This window comes from Polistes dominula, unplaced genomic scaffold, assembly GCF_049000335.1.
Source record: "Polistes dominula isolate Pdom_NZ unplaced genomic scaffold, Pdom_raw_medaka contig_25, whole genome shotgun sequence".
In the NCBI taxonomy this organism is placed as follows: domain Eukaryota; kingdom Metazoa; phylum Arthropoda; class Insecta; order Hymenoptera; family Vespidae; genus Polistes; species Polistes dominula.
Window position 1 is genome coordinate 2,342,838 of NW_028301094.1, and position 26,426 is coordinate 2,369,263.

Sequence of the window (26,426 nt, forward strand, 5' to 3'; positions counted from 1 at the left end):
AATATTTAATAATATTGAACAATGGCGAGATTTGGTATTTGCGGCAATAAACTTTTGAGTTCCTAATGCCAACTAATAATAATTTAATAATATTAAATATAATAATATATATATAAATATAAGTATAATAATCAATTTTGACGTATCAAGTGCATCGGAAAATTTGTAAAATGATGAATTTTCTTTGTATAACGTGAAGTGTCCACTTATCTCTACCCTCGTTGGTTCTTACCCCTCACCACCACCTACACGAAGACACGGAATTTCTCTGAACAATTAGTGGAAAGGGCTTCCTCTTTTACTATTTTCATCTTTCTCTTACATTTCTTCCATTTTCCTCATTTAAATTCATTACTACTGAGAAGTTGTCATAGTTGGTAGACGGAAATTCTAAAACAGAAAGGAGATGATGAATACAGTTTCGTTGTAAATATCTCAAAATAGTAAATTTATATTAAAATAGGATTCTATCCAAAAATAATAAAGAAAATTATTATTAATCATTATTTAATCAAGAACACTACTTTGCAAACAATCATCATTCAAAAAAAAAAAGGATATACAACTCATTTTCACTTGGCAATTAGTTATAAGATAAAGTTCATTTATTTATATTTCATGTTGTACTTTTACAAGTGAAAAATCATATCAAAGAAACGTGCTGATATGTTTTTATGGTTTTTTTTTTTCCATATTTTTGATAAGTAAAAAGGTAAACTTCCTGAAAAGTGTAGAAAATACGATTGATCTGTTAAAGTGAGATTGTTTATATGACACTGTATTTAAAAATAAGAGATTTCTTTTTTTGAGACAAAAAAAGATTGAGAAAAGAAAAGACAAAAAGAATAAAAAGAATACGAATAAGAAGATGAAGAAGAAGAAGAAGCGAGTACGAGAGGATAAGTCTGAGAAGCCATTTATCCTCTGACTCTTCCACGTTATTTGTCCTCTTGTCTTATTCTACCCTACACTCTGGTAGTCTTGTATGACAAGTGGCAGCACTTTGTGCCGAACCAACTTTCCTTGTATCGTTGTATAAAGCATTCGAGCGTAATCTCGCTAAAACGTTCGTACTAGTTCGGTTTTACTCGTGGCCAACCAACCGCATAGTTATCGTTTCGTTTTTCCAACTAACTTCTTGTATATATATATCACTCGAAATACGCTAATGCCTATGCAAATTTATTCTTCCTATCAATATTATCATACCACTGATCCTCACTTTACATACAAGCTTAGAAATATATGTCTATATAGGTACACCTGTGTAAAGACATTCGATTCACATAATTATATGAATTATGTTACTTAATATAACATATACTGAAACCACTCCCCTAAAATTATATTGAAATATTTTTAAACAACCTGTATATTAAGTCGTTCCAATAGTTTTTTTATTTATAAATAAAATTTTTAATTATTTAATATATTAATAATTAATATTTATATTATTATACATTATTATATATATAATATATTTATATATGGCGCTTGTGCGATAATTTGCGAATGGCACCAACGTGGAGCCACCGGGCGTCATAGTGTTAATTTTACATGTACAATATTTGATTTTGTTTATATCGTTACTTTACTGATTAATATATATATATATATAAATAATAGTAGAGGCAATGGACCATATATTATTCAGTAAATTTTGGGGATAAACTATTATTTAAATCTATACATAAACATTTTACAAATATATGTATTAATGTATCTAAAGTTGAAATCATGAACTTCCAACCTGAAGATTATTATGGTACTGTGAGATAATAAATTAAGTCAAGAGTTAGAATACGATCGAGAGAGTCCAGTTGAATCGATGGCCGAGATTGTTCATGGATCACCGCTTTTATAACCCGCTCAAACGTTAAAAGCAAGAATACATATGTTCACTCCTCGCGACTTCCTTCGACCAGGAAAAGGAAATACCTAGAGGTTTAAATTATTTACTCGTTTATATACACACATATACATAAACGCTTACCTTGACGTTTTATTCGAATACAACACGAGACACGAAAGTACCTGGAATCACGGAGACACCAGCATAATCGTTTATTTTCTTCGGACACCTTCTTAGTCGCTTAACCTATCACCGAGGTAGAACAAATTTAACGACTTTTTTTCTTTCTATCCTAGCTTATCTCTTTTTATTCCTCAGGTTGATGTATATTTTGCTCATCTATATTACTTCTATCTAAAAGTAAACCGAGTATAATGCAAAATAAATTAACTATTAAAAATTGTACACGTTAATACTACTTTATCTTAAAATAAAACTTGTTATAAAATTTAAAATTAATCTAAAGTACGAATAGTCTGTTATCTTATGAATTTTCTTTGATTTAAAAAAAAAAGATGATCCTGGTAAATTTAATGTACAATCGATCATTATTAATTGATTAAATTCTTTTCTAATATTTTTTGAAATCCTGATCGATTATCGAAGACAAATTGTAAAGAAAATCGTAAGATAGAAACAAGAAAAAAGATAGCATTGTATAATTGAGAAAAAGCAGTAAGAGAAACGATAAAACGCGCGGTATTATCCTCTGATGATCGTCCCGCGTTCCGGAGAACCCCTGAGGCCTGGGATGTTATATCGGTGGGGGTAGCGATTGGTGGGAGTCAGGTAGCCAATCAACAACGGGGATGCGCGGCACTTATGCGCGTACGACAGCGAGATGCCGGGCTACCTCAGAACGAGCGTGGACGTCGGCCGTGTCGCGTGTATTTGTACTATTGCTCCGTTCTCTATATCAGTGTGTATATACATATATATACTTGTGTGTATATATATATAGAATACTTATAATTCCGTTTATTATTTTGTTTATCTCTTTATTCTTCTCGCGAATAAATAATCGATAGTATTGTTATTATTTCGGAGTGGTGTCGTAAATATATATTTTGTGTTGTGAAACGTAAAAGAAGAAAATAATTAAAGAGAAAGGATCTAAAGAAGAATATTGCAAGGACGTCGGATGCTTCCGAACAAATCCAAACCCGTCGACGAACCTGCTTCTGTGTCAAATTTAAGGATCATCAGTCGACCGTGTGTGTGCTTATTCTACGAGATATTTTGAAGTTCGGTTAAACAAGTATGTTCATTTTATATTTATATATAAATCATTTTAATTGATCTTAGTTACAATTAATGAAATAACGTTTAATCTAAATTCTGTGGTATTTTGATCGGTCATTTCGAACGTTGTGTCGTCTCTCACACTGTAATCTTACGAATTTTCTGATTGGCGGATGAAATCGTGTGAAGTTGATGTGCGTATTCGTTCAAGTACGGCAATACCAGTTTTTCCGCCTTTTTTTTTTCTTTTCTTTTGCTTCTTCGTTTTTCATTTCGTTCTTAAAGTGACGTTTAGTTTAGTTTTTTTATTTTCTTTTTTAAAATTGAAGTTTTCATTAATACTGACATCATCAAGTGATGCTCTAAATATGATGTTTTTTTTTCTATCACGTTTATAATATTCGTTAGAAAGATGTGCTCTCATTTTTTTTCCTTTCCTGATAACTATGTTTCCGGAATAAGAAATAAGATAAAGGATAGTAATAAACAGAAGTATAAATATTCCAATATTTACATTTTCGAATTTATCTTAAACGTCGTATCGAATATTACACTTTCTAACATATATCTTTTTTTTTTTCTAGTGGTTTATAAATTACACTTAAATGTTTGTTTTGATTTTCGTTTGCTATGTGTAGGATCCAATGTTGTTATTGCGTGTTTTTTTTTTGGTTTTCTTTTCTTTAGTCGTGTGTATTCTTTTTTTTATGAACTAATTATTATCACGCGATATTTTACTTTACTTTACTAATTGCAATTGTGTTATTTGTTTATAATATAAATAAGTTTTCTGTATCACGGATTATACCGAATTTTATTTTAAATGTTAATTCTTTCATTCGACAGTTGTTTTCATTTAGAAAAATATTAATTAATTTGTTATTTGTCGTGTATTTTCTTTTTTAATCATACAGTTTTCGAAGAAACAATTTATCACGGGAGTAACAAATCTTATTATTTTTTTTTTTTTAAATTAAAATCCAATCATTTGATCGGTTTGTTCTACGCGTGTTTAGTGTTAAATTAATTGAATAAAATTAATGATAATAATTGTTATCGAATATTATAAAAGGATATTGATAAATATAAACAAATTCCATACGTTTAATTATAAGTTACAAGAAAGAAAAAAGGGATAGGGTTACTTAATTATCAAAGTTAAAAGATAGTTGATCATAAAAACGATATCGTAAGAAATGTTTCGAGGTTAAGGAATGATGGATCTTTGACATTATCGAGTTAATTGCTTATGGCGTGATAGAAGAAAATATTAACGAGAGTTTCCCTTCGTATTTAAAGATGTACACCACTCTCCTCCTCAGCTTTTGTAGAAACGTTGAACGTCTGGAAGCTAACAAACTTCTTCCTAGGACTTGAGAAAATCACGCTTAAGGATTTTATCGGATTACGAAAGTGAGTCCGCTTCGAGTCTTTCAAACTTATTCGACTTTGTCTTTAAGTTACAAAAGGTGTACAAAAAAAAGCGGGAAGAGGTAGAAAGATGGGGTTTGGGGAGAGAAAGAGCGCGTAAAAACTTACAATCTCAAAATAATTTCCTTTCAAAGAGATTCTGTCTTTTTATTTTTTATTTTTTTTTATTTTTGTAAACGATTTTTCAAAATAAGTCAACGATTTGAATCCTACGATAACATTTCTATAAAGTTGCAGGGGTATTTAGCGTAGTCAAATTCTTTCGTATTTTATGTCAACGTTTGAGGCATTTTTTGATATCAAGTTAAAAATTAAAAAAAAAAAAAAACAATCCGTGGAAAATTAAAATGGTGGAAAAGTTAAAGGATAGTATTATTGGTAAATTAGAAAAATAATTAAAATAAAAAAAAACAAATCATCGTCTTAGGTAGAATATATATATATATATATATATATATATATATATATATATATATATAATAGTATTATATAATTTAACGTGATAATATAAATTATTCCATTATTATCTGCATTCATAAACACATTACAACTTATATTACACCAATTACAAAATTAACAAATAAATCTAGACCTATCCTTAAAAATGAAATGCGTGAAGAATTTGACGTTAAAGTTAGGCTAGAGATTCAGTACAAAATGGCGTCCGGGAACTGGTAGTATCCAAAGGAACGATAAAAGTGGTAAAGGAGAGAGAGAGAGAGAGAGAGAGAGAGAGAGGAAAGGGTAACCGGATGTTGCACCAGCACCACCACCACCACCACCACTATCAGCTTCGGAACATTTTTCCAGAAACGAAATGCCAGGAACGTGACATGTCGTAATAGAGTACAGAAAGATAGACAAAGATAGAAAGAGAAAGAAAGAGAGACCATAATAATTAAGATCAATCAATCCCGATCAATCGATCTATCGATCGATTGAGATTAGGTCCTGTCGAAGGAGTTCACTGTGGACCACGAGAGATGGGCTAGGGGTGGTGGTGGGGGGAGAAAGGTGCGGGTGGATACGAGTTTCTTCCTCCTGTTCTCACACAATGGACCGTTATTCGTACACTCACATTCACAGTAAACTCGTATTTGTGAATGTATTTGTACGTAGGTATATCGTGCCAGGACGCACAGAAGGATTATTGTACTTGCCACGAGAGAACGGGGAATAAAGGGTTCTGGGAGGAGGAGGAGAAGGAGGAGGAGGAGGAGGGTTAAAGGTGGTGTGGCGAAGCACCTTCGGAAATCGCAAACTACGGGAGAAAGGGAGACAGATATAGATAAGGAAAGATTTCAACTTGGTTTGAACTTATTTTTTCTTTTTCTTTTTCGTTCTTTCTATCTATCTCTCTCTGGTTCTCTTTTCTGCAGCTGCACGCACGGATGCAGATGCGTTTGTATTTTATTTCTTTTTCTTTTACGAAGATAGTTAGAAAGTTGGTTTTTTAAATGTCATTCGAATAGAAGAAAATTGATATTTCTCCAATAGTATTGGATTTATTTAACAAAAAAAAAAAAAAAAAATAAAAAAATTGTTTACTCTATTTATTTCGAGATAATGAATGCGAGAAACAAGTGTAAAAAAATGTGTATTTTTTTTTTATCACGAATAAAAATCAATGTTAAGTTTTTATATTGTTGGATGTTTATAGTCCGTGAAAGCGTAACTAGGTTAAGAAAGGAGTTTCTCACACATCAGAGCAAGGTGGAGTTCTTCCTCTTTCTGTTAGTAGATATACTAGTGTGTTAGTAGGTGTTTGTAACATGCGTTGAACGGTGATAATTACCGAGGGACTCGTGTCGGTCTCGTGAAAGCTAACCTACCGTAAAGATTTCTCACTGTTCATTCACGATTACCGGTGTTGTGTAATAATCAAGTATGGCACGTGCCACCACAACAGACTGAGAAGCATCTTCTTCTTCATCTTCTTCTTTTTCTATCTTACTACCAACTATCTTTTGTGTTAATAAAATCACGATCTTTCATTATAATATTACGATTTTTCATTTTTTTTTCTTCTTAACTTCGCGTTACGATCTTCATTCGACATTTTCAATCAATTTAATTGTTTGTTTTTTATTTTTATTATATGATTATTATTATTAATTGGCATTAGGAACTCGAAAATTCATTGAATCAAATACCAAAACCCGTTTTTTTATTATATTAAATTAAATTATTTATTAATTCTATTATATTTAATTTATTATATATATTTTAAAATATAAAATTTATTATATTTAGAAATATTATATTTATTATATTTAATTAAAAATTGTATTAAGATAATACAGTAAAAAAAAAAATTTCTAAATTTTATTAATTTTTAAAATAATTTTTATATGTTTATTTCTAACAATGATTGTAAATAACATTGACGTTAGGAAAAATAATTTAATTACAATTCGTACATATTTTATTTCGCATTATTTCACCTTTTTCTGAAGTAAAATATCACCGCGATGATAACTTTGGGGGTAGGGGGTAGGGTTTAAAATAAATGTGATAGATCAAAAATACAAATATTTATAGAACTTTGTTTGTTCATAGAACATTTTCAAAAAAAAAAAAAAATATTAACAAAATTAATGAAATTTGTAATAAGACATTTGATTTCTTTTTGATTCATCATTAACACAATTTTCATTTTGTGTCGAATCAAATATCTTCTCGAGTCCTGATAACAATAGTGATACTTAATTAAAAGCGACTAACGAGACGGATCTCGGGATAATCAGAGAGTCCCCCGTAATTAATTACGACTTAAATCGGCGTTGAGACAAAGGTAGGGATAGAAATTTATCGAGCATCACACCTTTCTCACCTCGCCATCTATCCTTCGCTATTATAATTCCTGAAGTTTAAATTCAGGGAGTAAGGGGGCAAAAACTTGTACGATGAAAATGAATGATTGTGCGAACCCTGATATCGAGAAGCAATGTCTCACTCTCTCTCTCTCTCTCTCTCTTTTTTTATTTCTCTTTTTTCTCTCTCTCATTCTCATTGAGTTTGAATGAATACGTTTGATGATGGTGGTGGTGATGGGGGTGGTAAAGTGTCGGTGCTTGCTAACCATGCGACCCTCCTTGCTACGGTAATATTTACCACCCTTTTCCTATCTTTGAGGTCTATACACCCACACCTACATACACACATATACACACCCATTTGCGTGAAACACATAAACCATATTTTATATATCTATGTATATATTTTCTGCAGAGATATAGTGAGTGCAAGTTGCAGGTATTTGTGTATGTGTATGTATGTATGTGTGTATATTTGTGTTGTCCCCGCTGCTACATTCATGGGACACGCAAACGAAGCTCTAGTTGATAGGTTACGCCCTTATTTAGGAAAGAAGGGCTCACGAAGAGCCTCAGGGCTCGTTTCATAGCCGCGAGTCTTTCCTTCCTTCCAGCTACATACATATATACATACGTTGATGGTTCATGCGAAGATTATGAAGCTCTGCTCCCTAAAGTAGGCCAAGCCCCGTCATCACGTATGCGTAAAGGCGACCATCTTTATCTTTTTTTCCTTTTTTTTTTCTTGTGTTTTTCTTTTTTTTTTTATTTGTTTTGCGGATACGTTTGTTTTATTTTAAATATACGTTCTCGTCGTGTTGTTTAATATAAATTTCAATTTTGGTATCAGAGTTCTCATATTATTAAAATGTGATGATTACTGTATTTAATATTTTTTATATTAACTTCATGAAACTTTATCAATTTTGATTTGTAATATTGAAATGTTTTCACACAAATGTATATTTCAATTTAATTAAAAACTTTTGTGATGTTTTTCTTCATGGGTAGTTTAATTTCAAAGAAGTTTCTTTTTTTTTTTATCGATAAATTTGTAGAATTAAATTAGTTGAGTTGGGGTCAATGTTTATGAAACCAAAATCAAATACAGTATTAAAGATTATTATAAATAATTAAATATATTTTATTTTATTTCTTTTTTATCAAAAAAAAAATGAATCTAAATGATCTTATTTATTAAATATGAATCTTTTTGTAATATATATGTTTAATATTAATTAATTTTTACATTTGTAGGAATATTTTGTGTTAAGTGTTTGTGATAATTGTATTGTGATAAGTGTATGAGAAAAGAAATTATGTAAAAAATGACTGATATATAATGTTAGATCGCGGATTTCCTATAGCAGTTGACTTTGGTAGGATGTGTTTTCTTTTAATCTCGTACGAGTTTCGAAGAAAAGAATTTACACAGCTGTTGCTACCTCCGTAACGGTCGTGTGTGACGCAGACTCGACGAAGTACGTAAAAACCAGGGTAAACGGGAAGCAAAACTTGGTCGTTTTTTTTTTTCTTTTTCTTTTTCTTTTTTTTTTTTTTACTGTGCAGCGATTTCTCGAGTTGAAGCATATCTCGTGACCATGTTTCGAATTTCGGGTGATACCGATAGTAAGAAAGTTTCGAGAACTGTGGTTGGATATGGTTAACTCTCAAACTGTTTTTTCAACATTTTTATGTCATTCGAAACACAATTCATTTACTTTTTTTTTTATGCATGTTTTCTTTTCTGTATATTTGAGTAGTATTAAAATGTTACTGTAATATTATATATAATAAAATATATAGGTATATAGGGGTGAGTCTTAATTCATAAAAGTGAAGTTGAATCGATAAAAATTGTTTCTATGTAAGATTAAGAATATTTTTGTTTCAATACCCTCCCACATTTATATTTTATATTATTGTATATAATATTATATTGAGTTGTTTTTGTGTGAAAGTAAATTACGTAATAATAAATTATAATAGTATAATGAAAAATTAAATAGAGAATGAAGAGGAACATTAAAACGAGGATTTTCTATAACGTGTATCTGTAATTACGTTTGAACTTTAGCGTTGAAAGTTAAATGGAAAGTATCTGAGGTATAGAAAAAAAAATATAAACATTACAATCACGTAATAATCAAGGATAAATAAACAAAAACAATATAAAAGAGAAGAGTGAGAGAAGGGAAGTAAAAAGTGAGTTTGAAATTGAATTATTGTATTTACAATAACAACAAAATGTTTAACTAAAACAATAATTTACAAAATCTAATGAAAAGAAAACGTAACGATAAATAAAATGAAAAGTTTAAAAAAAGAAAAGGTATATAAGTATACATAATATATATATGTAATATATAAATTATTATAATTATTTTTATTTTATTCATTAACGTAAGTTCGATCGATCGAAACTGATTCGAACGAGATTTTCAAGATGTTCGCTAATATTATATTAAAATATATTCACGTAACCATAATTTTATCTTCAACGATCACTTTATCTCGATGTAAATCTTTTTTAGATTTTATCGACAGAAGTATCAGAAAAGAAGAAATATTGCCCCGAAGCTGTTTTTGTGGTGAAACATAGGTTTTATATATCGTTTCGTTTCATTTTGTTGTTCCTTTCGTATAATTTTTTTTTGTTCTTCTTATCGTTTCGCGAACAAATTTACTTCGAAAATGAAAAGATATATTTCAAGTGTTATCCAAAGTTAAAGTTTCGAAACTCAACCTGCTCATTTGCATGATCCTTTCATTTTCGGGAGTGTCTAAAGGGCTATTTTAAAATGGTGCAAGAGATTTGAAACAAAATTATACCCAGGATAATAAATACTTACACATGGTCTTGTACTTTTTTTTTTTTTTTTTATTTAAGGTTCGAATCGTACGATTGAGTATATTTTTTATTTTTTCTTTTCTTTTTTTTCTTCACACGAAAATACCTGTAGGTACATTTGAAATCTTTTATATATATGGTGTTTTTAATTTTATTATAAAATTGACTAATATTCAGGGTGTATTAATTATAATTTTAATAATTTTAAATATATTTAATTTTATTATAAATATATTAAATATAATTAAATTATATAATAAAATAAAATATCTTAATATTTTTATAATATTATAAAAATAAATATAATAATAAATATAATGAATATATACTCTCTAATTATATTTATTATATTTATATTTAATATATTATAATTATTACTATTAATAAATATAATTATAATTATATTTTATTTTATTTTTAAACTTAAACAAAAAAACGCTAAAATTTTGTATATATAAAACGTAAAACAAAAACGTAATCAAAGGAATATTAGAAAATTGAAAATAAGAAAAAAGAAAAACATTAACAGACTACTCAAACCCAACCCTTTCCTTCCTACAGTAGTTTAAATTTCATCATCGAAGGGTTGCAGACCTAAAGCGTAGATTTTATTACTACAGTTATACCTGTCTATAGATTTTACGTTCGAAATGGGGTGGATGGTGGGGGGGGGGGGAGAGGGAACCCATTTCATGGTTATCACTTTCATAGAGTAGAAATTCACGGGCATTTAATGGCAGACAGCCGACGTTGTAAGGTGGAACGATAGAATTGTGAGAGGGGCCATGGGGGTATGGGGGGTTATGAGGATGGTAAGGTGGAGAAAAAGGGGTTGGGAAGTTGGAAAAATTCATTTCGATATCAAAGACCGATATTTCTTCGCTCGACGAAACGAACTTAACGTTTTAAAGGGTAGTGTCGCGTTGCTTCGAAAAAAGACGCGAATGTAACTCGCGATTTATTGCTTTTACCTAGAACTATACCTATATCTATAACTATATCTATATATATATATATATATATATATATATATATATATATATATATATATATATATATACTATAGTCTTATATTTCTATAAATTTTCTTTCGATGGATTCAGGAAAAGGAAAAAGGGGTAGGGAGGATAGGTTTCTTCTTATCGAAAAACTTTATAGTTTGCCATTTCAATGGTTCTACGTTCTTTCATTTTTGCTTTAATACAATTTTTATTTCGATATATATATATATATGAGTAGAATTGTATTAATGATTTGAAATATTGATCTAATCACTTAAGTTAATTTTATATCTATATGGATATTTATTAAAGAGTTTTTTAAATTTGTCGTGTTTAAAAAAGTAACGAGTGTTTGACAATTTTTTTTTTTATGAAAATAGGAGAAATACTAAATTTAATTGTCGTAATTATTGATCTTTGAAGAATATATATCGAAATTTTTATTTAATTATATTTGTTATTGTAGAAATAACGTTTATTTTTAGATGTCGTATTGCCGATATTGTTTTGAATAAATAATATAAAATAATTTTTATATTATTATTAATTAATTATTATAATATTTATTATTAATTATATATTTAATATTAATTATAATATAATTTATATTTTTTTTATTTATTAATTTATATATTTCAATTATTATATTATATTTTTATTTTAATAATAATAATTTATTATTATTATAATTATATTTAATATTAATTTAAATTATTATAATATTTCAAAGTAATTTTTAAATAACTGTGTATCCAAAGGGTTAAAAAAATACCCCCCCCCCAAAAAAAATACAAGTATTTCTGAGGGTGTTTTAATATAACTTAAAAAATTAATAATTATCAAAACTTTTTTTCAATACTTAAAAATTAAAAAAAAAAAAAAACAAAACAAAACAAAACTAAGTGTACCCAAAAATCTCTCATCAATTATATAAAATCCCTTCTTTAAGGTTGTCTCGTTAATATTTCTCTCGTCGTCTTTTCAAAGATTTCAGTGTACCACAAAAGTGGTTATTGAAAATAGTATGAAAACCACGATAGAAATGAACGGTGAGGAGGAAGAGGAAGAGGAAGAGGAGGAGTGTCAGTTTGAGGACGAAGGATTTTTCTGGTCACGTGGTCAATGTGTTGGACTTTGAGGGAAAAGAGGATGGGAGAGATGGATGGATGGATGGATGGATGAAGGGTGGGAAGGTATAGCGGAGAGGGTGGGTCTTAGAGAACCGTGAGACTTTTGTGGTTAGCAGGAGGGTTACATTTATGCTACGCGTGTCAGACGAATGTGTGTTGCTAGAATGGATTATAAATTTGCGGTCATAATTTTTTTCTATACGGTGATGGCCGGTTTTCATTTTTAACACAAGAATATTTTACATGAAAGATGACTGATGTGAATATAAGAAAAAAATAAACGAAAGAAAGAAAAAGATATAAAAAGGAATATCATCAAGTTATCTCTTTTTAACACATACATACACAAATATACATATATGAAAAATGTTAAATTAAATCATTCGAGTTTTCACGAACTAAATTTTACATCCGTTACATATTTACATATAAAAATTTTGTTTCACTTCGAAATTACTGGAAATTTTCTTTATTTTGTGTGATTTTTTTCAAATTAAAATATAGGATAGTTTTTATTTCGATTATTTTTATTTTTTATAACTAATTTAAGGGTTCATTATGTGGAGGTTTTCTAGGTCTCTAGGTACTGTAAGTTTTCAATAGATGGTGCTGTATTACAATGCAATTATTTCAATTTACATACGACATAACCTTACTTTTTCTATTTTTCGTATATTATTAGTTTATTTGTTCCATTCTAATTGTGGTATTTATATGTGTGTTGTTATAATTAACTAAATTATTTAGAATTATATTAAATTAACATTTTATAACAAACTTGCAACCAACGCGTGATCGGAGCATAGTATTTAAGTTTTCAATAGATGGTGCTGTATTACAATTCAATTATTTCAATTTATATACGACATAACCTTACTTTTATTATATTAAATCGTAATAGAACTATATTTAAAGCGACAGCATTCATTTCATTCACATTTAAATGCATATAGTTTTCAGACAAATAAAATAATACATAGTCCTTTCTAGAAAAAATTCATTAAACCTTTTATCAAAAGGTCCTGCAATTCAATAAAAAAAAAAAAAATAAATAAAAGGCTGACTTTTCTTATAAGGAAGAACTCGTTTTAATTAAAAACCTTGTGTATATTTATATTTATCTTGACGTATACTCGATATTTCCTTCCTCGGTTAGTTTTATTTAGAAATAAGAGAAAGATTATTATCCTATATCCAAAATTATATATTCTGTCGACGAATCGAAATATGAACTGCGAGAGATAGAAAGAGAGAGAGATAGAAAGAGAGAGAGAGAGAAAGTAAAACACATCCGGTTGAATAAATCTGAACGAGACCTTCAAACGCAATTCGAAATGAAATTTTAAATTATCATCTGCGAATAATCACATCGTGACACATGTGCCATCATTTTTATCTCTACATATTATTTTTTTAATCATTCACGTTTAATTTAATTATTCAAGATTTATCTCTTTTTTTTTTTTACAACGAAATATTAATTTAAATATTAAAATAAACAACTATTTTTTTTGTTTTTTGTTTTTTTTTGTAAATTTTTCACATCAGATGAAATATTTGAGCAAAATTTTGTGATCTGTTGAAAATTAAAAGAAAAATAATTTTCTCTCTCTCTCTCTCTCTCTTGGTTATTAGTTTATAGATATTTGATGGTTCATATTTCGAATAAAAAATATGAAAAGTCTAGTATTAAATTGTAGATAACTAGGAGCTTTCAAAAGTTATAGCTGTTCCTCGATGAAAGTTTTCCGTAACAAAAGGTGTCCAAGTTTCTCGTAGCAAACTGCCGAAGACAGGGGGAAGTTTCGACGTTCGCCAGACTCTAACCTCGACAATTCTCGTTGAAAGGATCGTTATCCGTTGGTTTGTAGAATAAAGAGAAGAGAATAGAAATGCTAGATTATTATACCTAGAATATGGTCCAGTATTTTTCATTTTTTTTGTTTTTTTTTTTGAATATTGTTAGGAAATATATAATTGGATAAATTCAACTTCACGTATAACATGATTATTAATTTATTAAATAATTATTATTATCATATACAAACTTGTATTACATGAGAAAGAAAATGAAGTAGTAAAAAACATGAGTTGGATTATAAAAAAAAATTAAAAAAATTAATTACACGTATTTTACGATTGATAAAAAAAAGAAAAAAATGAAAGATAGTATTAAAACAAATATACGATGGTTGGGGGTTGATAAATTTGATAAGGGTATTATTTTATGAAAAAAAAAAATTGTTAACACTACGTTGAATAATAAAAGTTGTTTTTTTATGTTAAAGTAATACTAACTTTTTAAATCCACCCACACAAATATATTTAAAATATTTTTAAAAATACAATATGTGTCGAAATATCAAAGTTTGATATTTACAATTAACAAAAATATTATTTCAATTTTTCTAAGCTAATTGAAAACGCAGTAAATGCATTGTCCATTTAAAAACTCATTTCATTCTACGTTGCATCAGATTTATTCAGATATATTTTTTTTTTTTTTTTTTTTAAACGATTTAAAAACGAAATTGTATTGTAAAGAAGATTTCGTTACAATTCTCAAACAATTTTTAGAATGAAATCGTTTTAAATAGGAATGTACAATATTATACAGAATTTGCTTGTAAATTGTTTGTACGTGTATGCATGTGTGTATGTATTGCTATCTCATGTTCGTGAAAGAAAGGAAGGAAAAAGAAAGAAAAGAAAATAAAAACAAAACGAGATGCTCGGTGAACGCAATTACGTTTGCAGACATTTTACGAGGAGTGTTCTCTCTTCGGGATCGAGCATGAAAATAGCCTTTCTAAGGGATGATTTACGAGAGAGGGAGGAAAAGAGAAAGGGATGGGGGACCAACCACCCACTCACCTACCCACCGTTCTCTGCTTATTTCCTTCCTATCGTGTCTATTGTGTTTCTCATTGCGTGTTCGTTCGTTCGTTCGTTCGTTCGTTCGTTCGTTCGTTCGCGTTTTCGTACTATAAAGGAAGTGAAATAATAGTATTCGTGTTTAAAAGTTTAAAAATCTAACCATAGTAAGGAACACATACTAACCATACCATAAGTTTGAAATGGTATAATGAAACGATTAGTCAAGATGTGTTGACAGAGGGTCGGACCCATAATAGGTTGACGTTCAAATTTCTATCAAGGACAGGAAACGTTCATTCGACGTGTGATGACGTTTAGAATTTTAAAATCTTATTCCCATTAATATCTCTTACTACGTATATATTATAAATTATATATAGTTATGGTGTATTTTTGAGGACTTTTTTTATTTCGATTATTTTACGAAATATTTCATTGATGAATGAAATATTATTTTCTCGTTGATAATATTTGTTTTAATTGAATTTAAATTAAAACGTGTAAAAAATTTATATATTAATTAAAGTAATTAAATAATTATATTTTTATTGTTAAAAATTTTATAATATTATTTATTATAATATTGATTAATTAAATATTTTAAATTATAAATATTAAATAATATTTATTAATAAATTAAATATATATCAAATTATAAATGTAAATAATAATTATTATATAATACAAATATTTCTTATATATATATATATATATATATATATATTTATACTATTAATAAAATATTATAAATAATAAATTAAATAATTTATTAATATACATAATTTTTATTTATAAATCTAACTTCCCACGTGACATACGACCGATAAGAATTAAATATAATAAAAAAAGTACAAAACCAATTAATAAATTATCGTATATAATCGTATCCTAATTACAATAATTTAATTTTAATTAAATGAATTATTTATACTTCCATTTAAAATATCATACAAGTATCGTTTTATGAATAAAGCGTATAAAAAAAAAAAAGAAAAATCAACGGGTTGTTATAATCGGTACGATTATAACGGTCGGGGTTAATCGAACGAGAGAATAGGTCATAGGTTAATCAGCAATACATCGTTCTTTCTTCTTTATTTTTTTCTCTCTCTCTCTCTTTCTCTTTTTCTTTCGTCATGTCAAGTATGAAAGGAGCCACTTCTAACAATAAACACCACTATATTCGAGCTTTAGGTTTCTCGACTGTAAAAGACGGGCGTGGCGCAGCAGTGGCCGCAGCAACGCCCTTTGGTGTTTCTATGCTTTTCTCATTCTCTCTCTCTTTCTCTCTATCTCTCTCATACATCCATTCTCTCTTTCTCTCTTTAACACAGATACACATACATTGAACATATTGCCTTTTGTTGTCTATTCCATGCTAAATTTTACTTCAACTCTCTCTCCTTCTCTTTCTCTCTCTTTCTCTCTCTTTCTCTCTCGTAGTACTCGGCCAATGATCGCATTCACGTCAGAAAGTTTAACCGCAGGAACGAGAAACGTTGTTATATACATACTTATACACACATATGCATATGTGTGTTGTGGTATGTATTACTCATGTGTAACTTATCTATACATTTATACATTGGTTCAATCAATGTGTCTATCTATCTATCTATCTATCTATCCATCTATCTATCTAGATATGTAGCTAGCTAGGTATCTCTTTGAGTGATTTTTGGAGAAGGGGTTAGTGCTTTCACTGTTTCCCAATGTTTCGTCTGGATCGGTCACCCTTTAGTTATTATGTTGTGGTTTTGTGTTTCTATTACGAGGGATTGGGGGGGGGGGATTATGAAGGGTTATGTTGAGCTTTTAAGGGACAGACCATAGTCATATCCTATGTTTTTATTTACTAGATCGATTTATCATTAGGTTCTTTTTTTTTGGGCTTGGTTTTGTTCGTTATGTGTCTACTTTCATCGAAATTGCTACCCCTTCTTTATTTATTCTTTTTTTTTTGGTTTTAGATTGATCGATATGAAATTTAGTGGAAAATTCTTTTTTTTTTTAAATATAACTAAAGGTTATAATAATTATGATGAAATAATGATAATGATAAATGTTCTTATAATTGTGCATTACAATTTTGTTTTTAACGATTACGAGGGAGCAAAGGTGTGCATACCACTATTAAATATAATAATATAAAATATAATAAAATAAAAATAATATAATAATAAATCGTAAATAATAAGTTTAATAATTTGATTGAAAATCATTTCGGAAGTCAAAGAAATTTTGTAAAAAAAACAAAAAAATGATTCTCGGAAGCTGTAAAAATCAAGCTGGGATTAAAAATGCATACCAATATAATAATAATATTAAATATAATAATAAATCGTTTAATAATTTGATTGAAAATTATTTCAGACGTTTAAGGAGTTTTGTTAAAAAAAAAACAAAAACCAAAAAAAAAAATAAACTTTGCTCGGAAGCTGTAAAAATTGAGAAGATCTTGCAACCGATATGTCTACTTTGTGTTTAACAAAGAAAAGGATAAAGATAAATAATACGATTGGTCGGTAAAAGGGGAAGTAATGGTAGAAGAAGAATTTTTCAGCCATATGGCAAATATGGAGAAAATTGCAGCTCTGAGAGGGGTCCACGTACTATACCTTTCTTCTCCTTGGTTAAAAGTTTTTACACCAACAGAAAAATACGACGAATACAGTTGAGTTATGTGCAGCTGCGTTTTCTGCTTCCTTCGACAGTTCAAAACACCCCTTTTTTTTTTTTCTTTATTTCTTTTTTTCTTTTTTGTAATAATCATCGTCATAAAGTAATTGCAACCACTGCCGACAATTTCGGATATCGTGCTCTACGTTTCTTTTTTTCTTTTTTTTTTTTTTAATTTTTTTATATCTTCCGGCATATTTTTTTCTTTTTATTTTTGTTCTTTTCGATATCTGTATCTGATTTTTTTTTTTACATTTTTTAAATCTCTTATATATATATATTAATTTTATATTATTTAATTTGTATATATATATATATGTAAATTAATGTTATTATATATAATATAATATTATTTGATTTAATATTATATTAATAACATAATTAAAATGATAAATATTACATATATAAAAATTATTATAATTATAATATAATAATATTTATATTAATATAATATAATTTTATATATTATAATTATTAAAATTATATTTATATTAATATAATATAATTTTATATATTATAATTATTAAAATTATATATATAAAATTATAATATATATAATTATAATTTTATAATTATAAATACTATTAAAATATTAATATATTATAAAATTATATTAAATATTAATTATATAAATTATATAAAATATGAAATTTTATATTAATATATAAATTATATAAAATAATATATATATATATATATATATATATATATATATATATATTAAAGAAAATAATAATAATAATAATAATGATAATACAAAATTAGGATAAACTTAAGATAAAATATAAAGGACAGAAATATGATAAAAAAAAAAAAAACAAAAAAAATGTTGATTTTTTTTTTAATTGATCTCTCCAAATTTAACGAGTATTCTTTGCATCTCGATTAATTAGTAATAATGAATGACGCTTTCTCTCTCCTTCATTTTATTTTATTTTTTTTTCTTTGTTCTCATTTCCTCTGTGTAGTATAGAGTACCTCTCTCTCTCTCTCTCTCTCTCTCTCTCTCTCTCTCTCTCTCTTTTTACCAATCGTTCGAATGTTTGGCCCGATGCCCGATAAAATTTACTGCATTTTAATTACGCTACCTCAACTGGCAAGTTGTTGCTGTTACTGACTGCTATTTGGTGTTGTTCTCATCGTATTCTGACGATGCCATATTGTTCTGTTTTTTTTTTTTTTTTTTTTTTTTACAATGATCGAAAACCAATGTTACTAATCAACGTGTGTTTTTTTTTCCGTTATCGATTTCAATCACAGATACAAATATAGATAACTAAAAAAAAAAAAAAAAAAAAAAATTAAAAGGAAATGAATATTTTGTTCATGTTACAACACACGATACGAATATATTACAAATACATCGATAGAAAGAAATAATGAAAAATCTATTTTTATACTTTGTTTTCAATCTTGAAATCACCTTGATGCATTTTACCCAAGCAATAATTAAACTTTCATCTTGTAATCTATATTTCTGCATATGTGATGCATCTGACATGAAAAAAAAAAAATAAATAAATTTCGTTGATACTAAGACATCGTAAGAAGAAGGAAAGATCACGAGAGATAAATTTATCATGAGCCTCCCATCCTCTTTACTTTCCATTGCTACCAAACTCTTCTTCTTCTTCTTCTTCTTCTTCTTCTTCTCCTTCTACTTTTTCGTTTTCTTCTTCAACGTTAACTGAAGGGTCGCCCAAATGACAGAAATAACTTCGAAGGCTGTACTGAAAACAGTACACCGAATGCATAATATCAACTAGATTCACCTGATCAATGTAAAATCAAGAGATACCAAATAAATTACATCTTATTATACAAAAATTTATTGATTTATTTATTTATTTATTTTTTTTTTTACATATATGTTACTTTAAATGTTTATTAAATTTTTTGTCAGAATAAAAATGAAATATTTATCAAATATAAAATAATATAATATAAAATATAAAATATAATAAAATATAAAATAAAAAATATAATAAAACTATAATAATATAAGATATAAAATAATATAATGTAAAATGTAAAATAATATAATATAAAATGTAAAATAATAAAATATAATAAAACTATAATATAAAATATAAAATAATATAATATAAAATAAAATATAATAGATAAATATAAGAAATAATAAAAATATAATATGTATATATATATAATATAAAAATTTATATATAAAAAATATATATATATTTATATATATTTATATTGTATATTTATTTTTAAATAAAGTATTATCATTTTTCATACAATGTGTAAATTATATTTAATATATTTATATTTATATATTACATACTACATAGTTTTATTTATTATTTTTATTATATATATTATATATCTTATTTTAATATTACAAAGTTATTTTTAAATTCAAATAAATATAGAATCCCAATACTAGATAATTCCCCCCCCCCAAAAAAAAGAAGAAGGAGATTCAAAATTTATTTAAAACAAATTAGAATAAAAGTTACGTGAATCAATAGATACTTTATCAAATTAAATCCTATAAATCGGAAAGAATATTTTTGTTAGGTAGATGAGAAAATCTTTAGAAGACATTATATAGAAACACGTGTGTATGTTTGTACATCCATACAATCTTATATACAATCTTATAAATACCTATATATATGTACGTGTGTGTATGGAAAGAAAAAGAGAGAATGTGTGTGGGTGTGTAGGGTTAGTAAGAAATGAAAGAGAACGAAAAGCCGGTCTTCGATGGAACACCTGCTCCGCAGGTATGCGAGATCATCTACTCCACCACTCTCCACTCTCTTCTCCTTCTCTTCTCTTCTCTTCTCTTCTCTTCTCTTCTCTTCTCTCGAAGTTCTTTCTTCTTCTTCTTATCCTTCGTTTTAAATTTTGTATCAGCGCTCTTGATATATGGCTATGCATGGTATACAAGTAAATACGGTCTTACTTACTTTCTTACGACGATACAAAAAGTTTCGTAACGAATTGTTCGAAAGTTCTTCTTTTTTTTTTGTTTTTTGTTTTTTTGTTTTTAACATTATACATATAGTTTTTTTTTTTTTTTAATAACCCTCCCGTCGACCTCATTTTTAGACTTATGTGTCTTACTTCGTTGGTACTCGTGAGATATTTCGAAGTACCTGTAATTAAATTAACAAATAAAAAAATAATTAAGTAATATTTTTTTTTCAATTATATTTTACTTATGTCAGAATTGATATTACAACTGAGAAGAATGATTTATTATTATTATCATTTTCATCTTTATCATTATCTTCATTATTATTATTAATATTATTATTATTATTGTTATCATACGGATACATACTAATTTCATTTGATCATTACTTTACAATTCTATATATATATATATATTGATTTTTTTTATAAATAGACAATATTATTTATATAATTATTTATATTTTTTTATTTTATATTATTATATTTTACATTATAATTTATATAATTTTTTATATTTTTTTAATTTATATTATTATATTTTACATTATTATTTATATAATTTTTTATATTTTTTTTAATTTTATATAATTATATTCTATATAAATAGAAAATTTTTTTATTTCTATATTTAATGGAAATTATTATTATTATTATTATTATTATTATATAATTATTTTAAATAATTATTATAAATAATTATTATATTAAATAATATTTTTCTTTCTTACAATTATCAATATACGTGAAGAGTGGATGTCAAAAGTTATTCGTACATCGATCAATTTGAAATAAAATGTTATTAATTTATTATTTATTAGCAATTTTGTATAAACAATGAATTGATACATATTCTTAAAAGTTTCTATAATAGATATAACATGATGAATATAATTAATTTCATTTGATTATTTTAATAGAATTTTTTAAATCCTGTGTTTTTACCTTTTAGTCAAAGTAAAACACGATCTCATATAATATAAGAGGATTTTGTGGTTTTCTATATTTCTCTCTCTCTCTCTCTCTCTCTCTCTCTTTCTCTCTTTATCTTTTTCTTGCTTTAGTTGGAATGCAAAAATTTTTGCTGGCTCTTCCTTCCTACCCTCTTTTCACGTATTCTTGCGTCGCCTTATGAAACTTGAGAACTACGGCAACTGAAAGGTAGTAGTAGTAGTAGTAGTAGTAGTAGAAGAAGAATAAGAAATGAAGAAAAAAGATGGAAGAGAGTCTTTGAACAAGGGGGGTTTCGTTGCACACATCATACACACACCATACATACACATAGACTGTTGTGCTGCATTGAGAAGAGAAAAGGGAGGGCTATCGTTTACATGGCCAGCATATTTTAAATTACATGAAAATAGTGAATGTGCACTCGTTTTATTCGCACTTGCATGGTAAGCTGTTTGTCTCACATATATATATTTATATGTGCATTAAATTATAGTTTATAGGATGTATTCGAATCCCTATCTATGATCGTTTGGTATGTGTATAAGTTTGTGTATGTGCGTGTCCGGTGGTAGGAAATATTTCGACGCCTATCTATCACCATTTATTTTTCTTTCCTTTTTATTTTTTTAATTTTTTTTTTTGTTATCTCTCTTTTATATATGCCGCTTTTATCCACTAGTGGGGATCAGGTGATATAACAATCTTATATAATCTTTTCGATTTAGTATTTTCTATTCTATCCTTCTCTAACAAAGAGAACCCTTAATACAGTCTTATACAATGTGGGATATTTTTTTCAATATGTTTTTTTTTTTTAACTAATAATTAAGTAATAATAATATAATAAATAATATTACACTAAATGTATACATATATATTATTAATTTATTATATTACAAAAATTCATTTATTATTTTATTATATAATTAATTTTATTATATAATTATTTATTAATTTATTATTATTAATTTATTTAGTATTAAATATATTAGTATTATAAGTATACTAAATATATTAACTAGTATATAATATACTAGTAACTTAGTATATTAAATCTATTTAGTATTTTAAATATTTAATATAATAAAATGTAAATATATAAATAAAATAATAATAATAAACTAATTTTGTAAAAAATTAATACATTTTAATAAATATTTTTTAACTAATAATTAACTTAATATTTAAAATATTCATAAACTGATCATCATAGTCTTTTCTCATTTCCTTTCATGAAAAGAACCATCTTATTATTTCGAATATTACATTAAATGTATCATAATAAACGTTATATAATTCATACTATTAAAATGTGTGCGCATAATTATATGTGTATGTGTGTTTATGTCAAAGAAGAGAAGGGAAGATGAATATAGAAGAGGTTAAATGTTTTTACTACACAACACATCGTGTGTATGCAACGTTAAATGCATCAACGAGTCTCGACGAAATTTAACGAGAATAATCGATTCAGCTTGAAGAGGAAGGGGTGAGTTAAGGTGTAGGGGAAAATGTCTAGGTTCGTTTATCAGTATCGATAATGCATTATGGCACATTTATAACGTCATAAAGGAGAGTCAGTTCACTGGGAGAAAGGAAATTGCTACGAGAATACTAACACGTGTTTATGTATATGTATATGTTTATTCATATACATATATATATTATTATTATTATTTATATTTTGTTTCATTTATATATTTATTTATATTTTGTAATTAAATAAATAATATAAATATATTTATATTATCAATATAAAAATATTCCCAATGAAATGTATTACTTTTACATATTAATCCATATAACAACAAATTAAATATATAAATATATAATAATAATAATAATAAAAATCTTCAAATAATTCAGTAGTCAAAGGGGTTAATTACATCGTGTCAGATAAATTGTAAAGATTAATAATAAAAAAAGTGTTTCTATATCAATAGTAGTAGTAGTAGTAGTAGTAGTAGTAGTGTATGTATGTGTAAAACAAAATGAAACTCGACATTGTGTATCGTTGAAAATTGGCTTTAGAAATTCTAACTCTAAATCGAACTTTTCTAACTGTGAACCAAACTTGCTGGGTACTTACATACTTACATTTATACACTTTACTTTACTTTACTTATTTACTTACTTACTTACTTTCTTTTTCTTTAATCTTCGATAAAATGAGAACGAGAAAGAAAAAGAAAAGAAAAAGAAAAAGAAAAGAAAACGAAAAATAAAATAGAAAACTTTCTCAACTTGAATTTTTTGTCGATAGTCAAAAAGGGGGTGGGTTGGTTAGAGAAGTTTTAAACTTAATTGTTGAAATACCGATCGACGAAAGGGTGGTAAGGGTAGAGGGTAGGGTGGTTGGGGTAAATCGAAAAGAGGGAAGCGTTTTAAATCGTCGTACAATGGCCACACAGTCGTCCTCTCTGCAAAACCCTGCAGAAAACCTGTTTACTGATCGCTCCCACCTCTCTCAACCCTTCTCTCATTTCTCCTTTTACTCTCCGTACACGCAATAGAATCTCGACGCATTTTTTATTTTTTATCTCTTTCTTCCTTTTTCTCTTCTCTCTCTCTCTCTCTCTCTCTCTCTCTTGCTCTTTATTTATTTTTTTCTTGCTGCTGTTTTTTTTTTGTATTTATTTATTTCTTTATTTCGCTGTCTACTCATCTGGTAGCAGCACGTCGTTTGCCATTGTGTGTTTCAAACAGGAACACTCTCGAATCGTTTAACAAACTCTCTTCTCTATTTCATCTCTTTTTAAATTTTTCTTTTTTTTCTCTCTCTCTCTCTAGAAAACACCTTTTTGCATATTTCCATTTTGTTGAACACATACCTTGGCAAGAAAATGGAACGAAAGAACGAACGAATGAGCAAGCAGGAGCTTTTATAATTCCTTTTAACAATTTTACATACATTTTCATCATTCTAACGTGTCACATCATATTTTTCTTTCCCACTCTTTCATATCCCCCCCCCCACGCCCCTTCGATGAACCTAGAAATAAAATGTGTGTTCTAGTCGTTGATTTTCTCGATGCGCTTTTCCATTTTAACTGGAAAGTACGTCGAACTTTATATTCCGGTCGATATATCTTCTCTCTCTCTCTCTCTCTCTCTCTCTCTTTGTGTTCTGCTTTTTTTTTCTCTTTTTATTTCCTATAGTTTTACCAATCGAACGTGTACCACCACACATCGTATTCTATATTTGGCGAGAATGTCATACCATATAGTGTGTATGTGTGTATGTAAAGTTTTTATGCTTGTTCATTATTTAAGAATAGACTCAAACGTACACTGACATTATTTCTTATCTAGATACTACTTACAATATAACTATAACTAAATATATAAAAGATAATAATAATAGTATTTAATCATTATATATATATATATATATATATATTACATATAATATAACATTACACAAAATATAAAATATTATTATAATATTACATTATTTAAACATATATATTAGTATAGTATAATATAACTTTATTTATATTATACTATACCAATTTATTTTTTTTAATTATAATTAATATAGTATAATATTATATAGTATAATATATATTAATATAGTTATATACATATTAGTTATAGTTATAGTTATATTACATATATATTAGTTATCTTAATATATATAAATTACGTGTCACGTTGTTTGTCCGCAATGGACTCCTAAACTATTGAACCAATTTTAATCAAATTTTACACACTGTGTGCAGTTTCATCCAACTTGAAAGATAGGATAGTTTATATCTCAATTTATAATCGCAATATTATTTTATTGCGTACTATTTGTTTATTAACAAAGAGTCATGATTATCTCTGTTAGTTCGATAAGATTCTAACGAATGGCGGTATAAGGTAATTCGTTGACTTAAAGACGTGTGTATCGGACTGATTGTGAGGCACCCCTAGTAATTATATAGTTATATTATACCTAGTTAGTTATAGTTATATTATATATATTGATTAAATATTATTATCTTTTCTATTTATTTTTAGTTTATTTCTACTCTTATCTATCTCACAATGATATTTTGTGCAAGTTTTATTTTAAAATGAACTAACTAACGAATGAACGAACGAACGAATAGAAATGCGTTTCTTCTACCTCGCCAAAAAATGTTTTCTTTGAAACATTTTCGGTGATTACACGCATCGCTAGAACCTGTCTTCACAACCTACAGGATTGCATAACAACATAACCACCATTGTTATCGGTCGTCCACGGACCAATGAAAACACTTCCGTCTCCGTGAATTTTCATTTTTTTTTCGTTCGTTACTTTTCTATCTTTCCATATCTTTCTCTATTTTTTCTCTCTCTCTCTCTCTCTCTCTCTCTCATTCTCATTTTCAATCGTTAATAGACGATTATTTCAAGTCGAGTAAACTTTTATGCTGGGTTGGCCAACAACAAAACTGGGAAACGATGAAAAGGGAACAACGACGTTGAAATCACTGCGAGACACCTGCCCGTCGGATACCCGAATTTCCTTTCTCTTTTTTTATCTTTCTTTTTTTTGCCATTTTTTTGTTTGTTTTGTTTTATCCTTCCTACCTTCCTTTCTTCTTTCCTTCCTTTTTTTTTCCCCCTACTCGATTTCGTGAGTTGGTAGCCATATATCTCATAAAACCGAATCACAAA

The 26,426-nt window shown here is 27.2% G+C and overlaps 1 protein-coding gene across 6 annotated transcripts in view; it reads left to right on the forward strand.

The window, feature by feature from the left end:
* Positions 1-2,715: 2,715 nt before the first annotated feature.
* tinc (transmembrane protein tincar) overlaps positions 2,716-26,426 on the forward strand; it is a 193,659-nt gene continuing 169,948 nt past the window's right edge. For all 6 annotated transcript variants that reach the window (XM_089176408.1, XM_089176413.1, XM_089176412.1 and 3 more), the window contains exon 1: positions 2,716-3,110. The gene's annotated coding sequence lies outside the window, so the exon portion shown is untranslated. The remainder of the gene's footprint in view (positions 3,111-26,426) is intronic.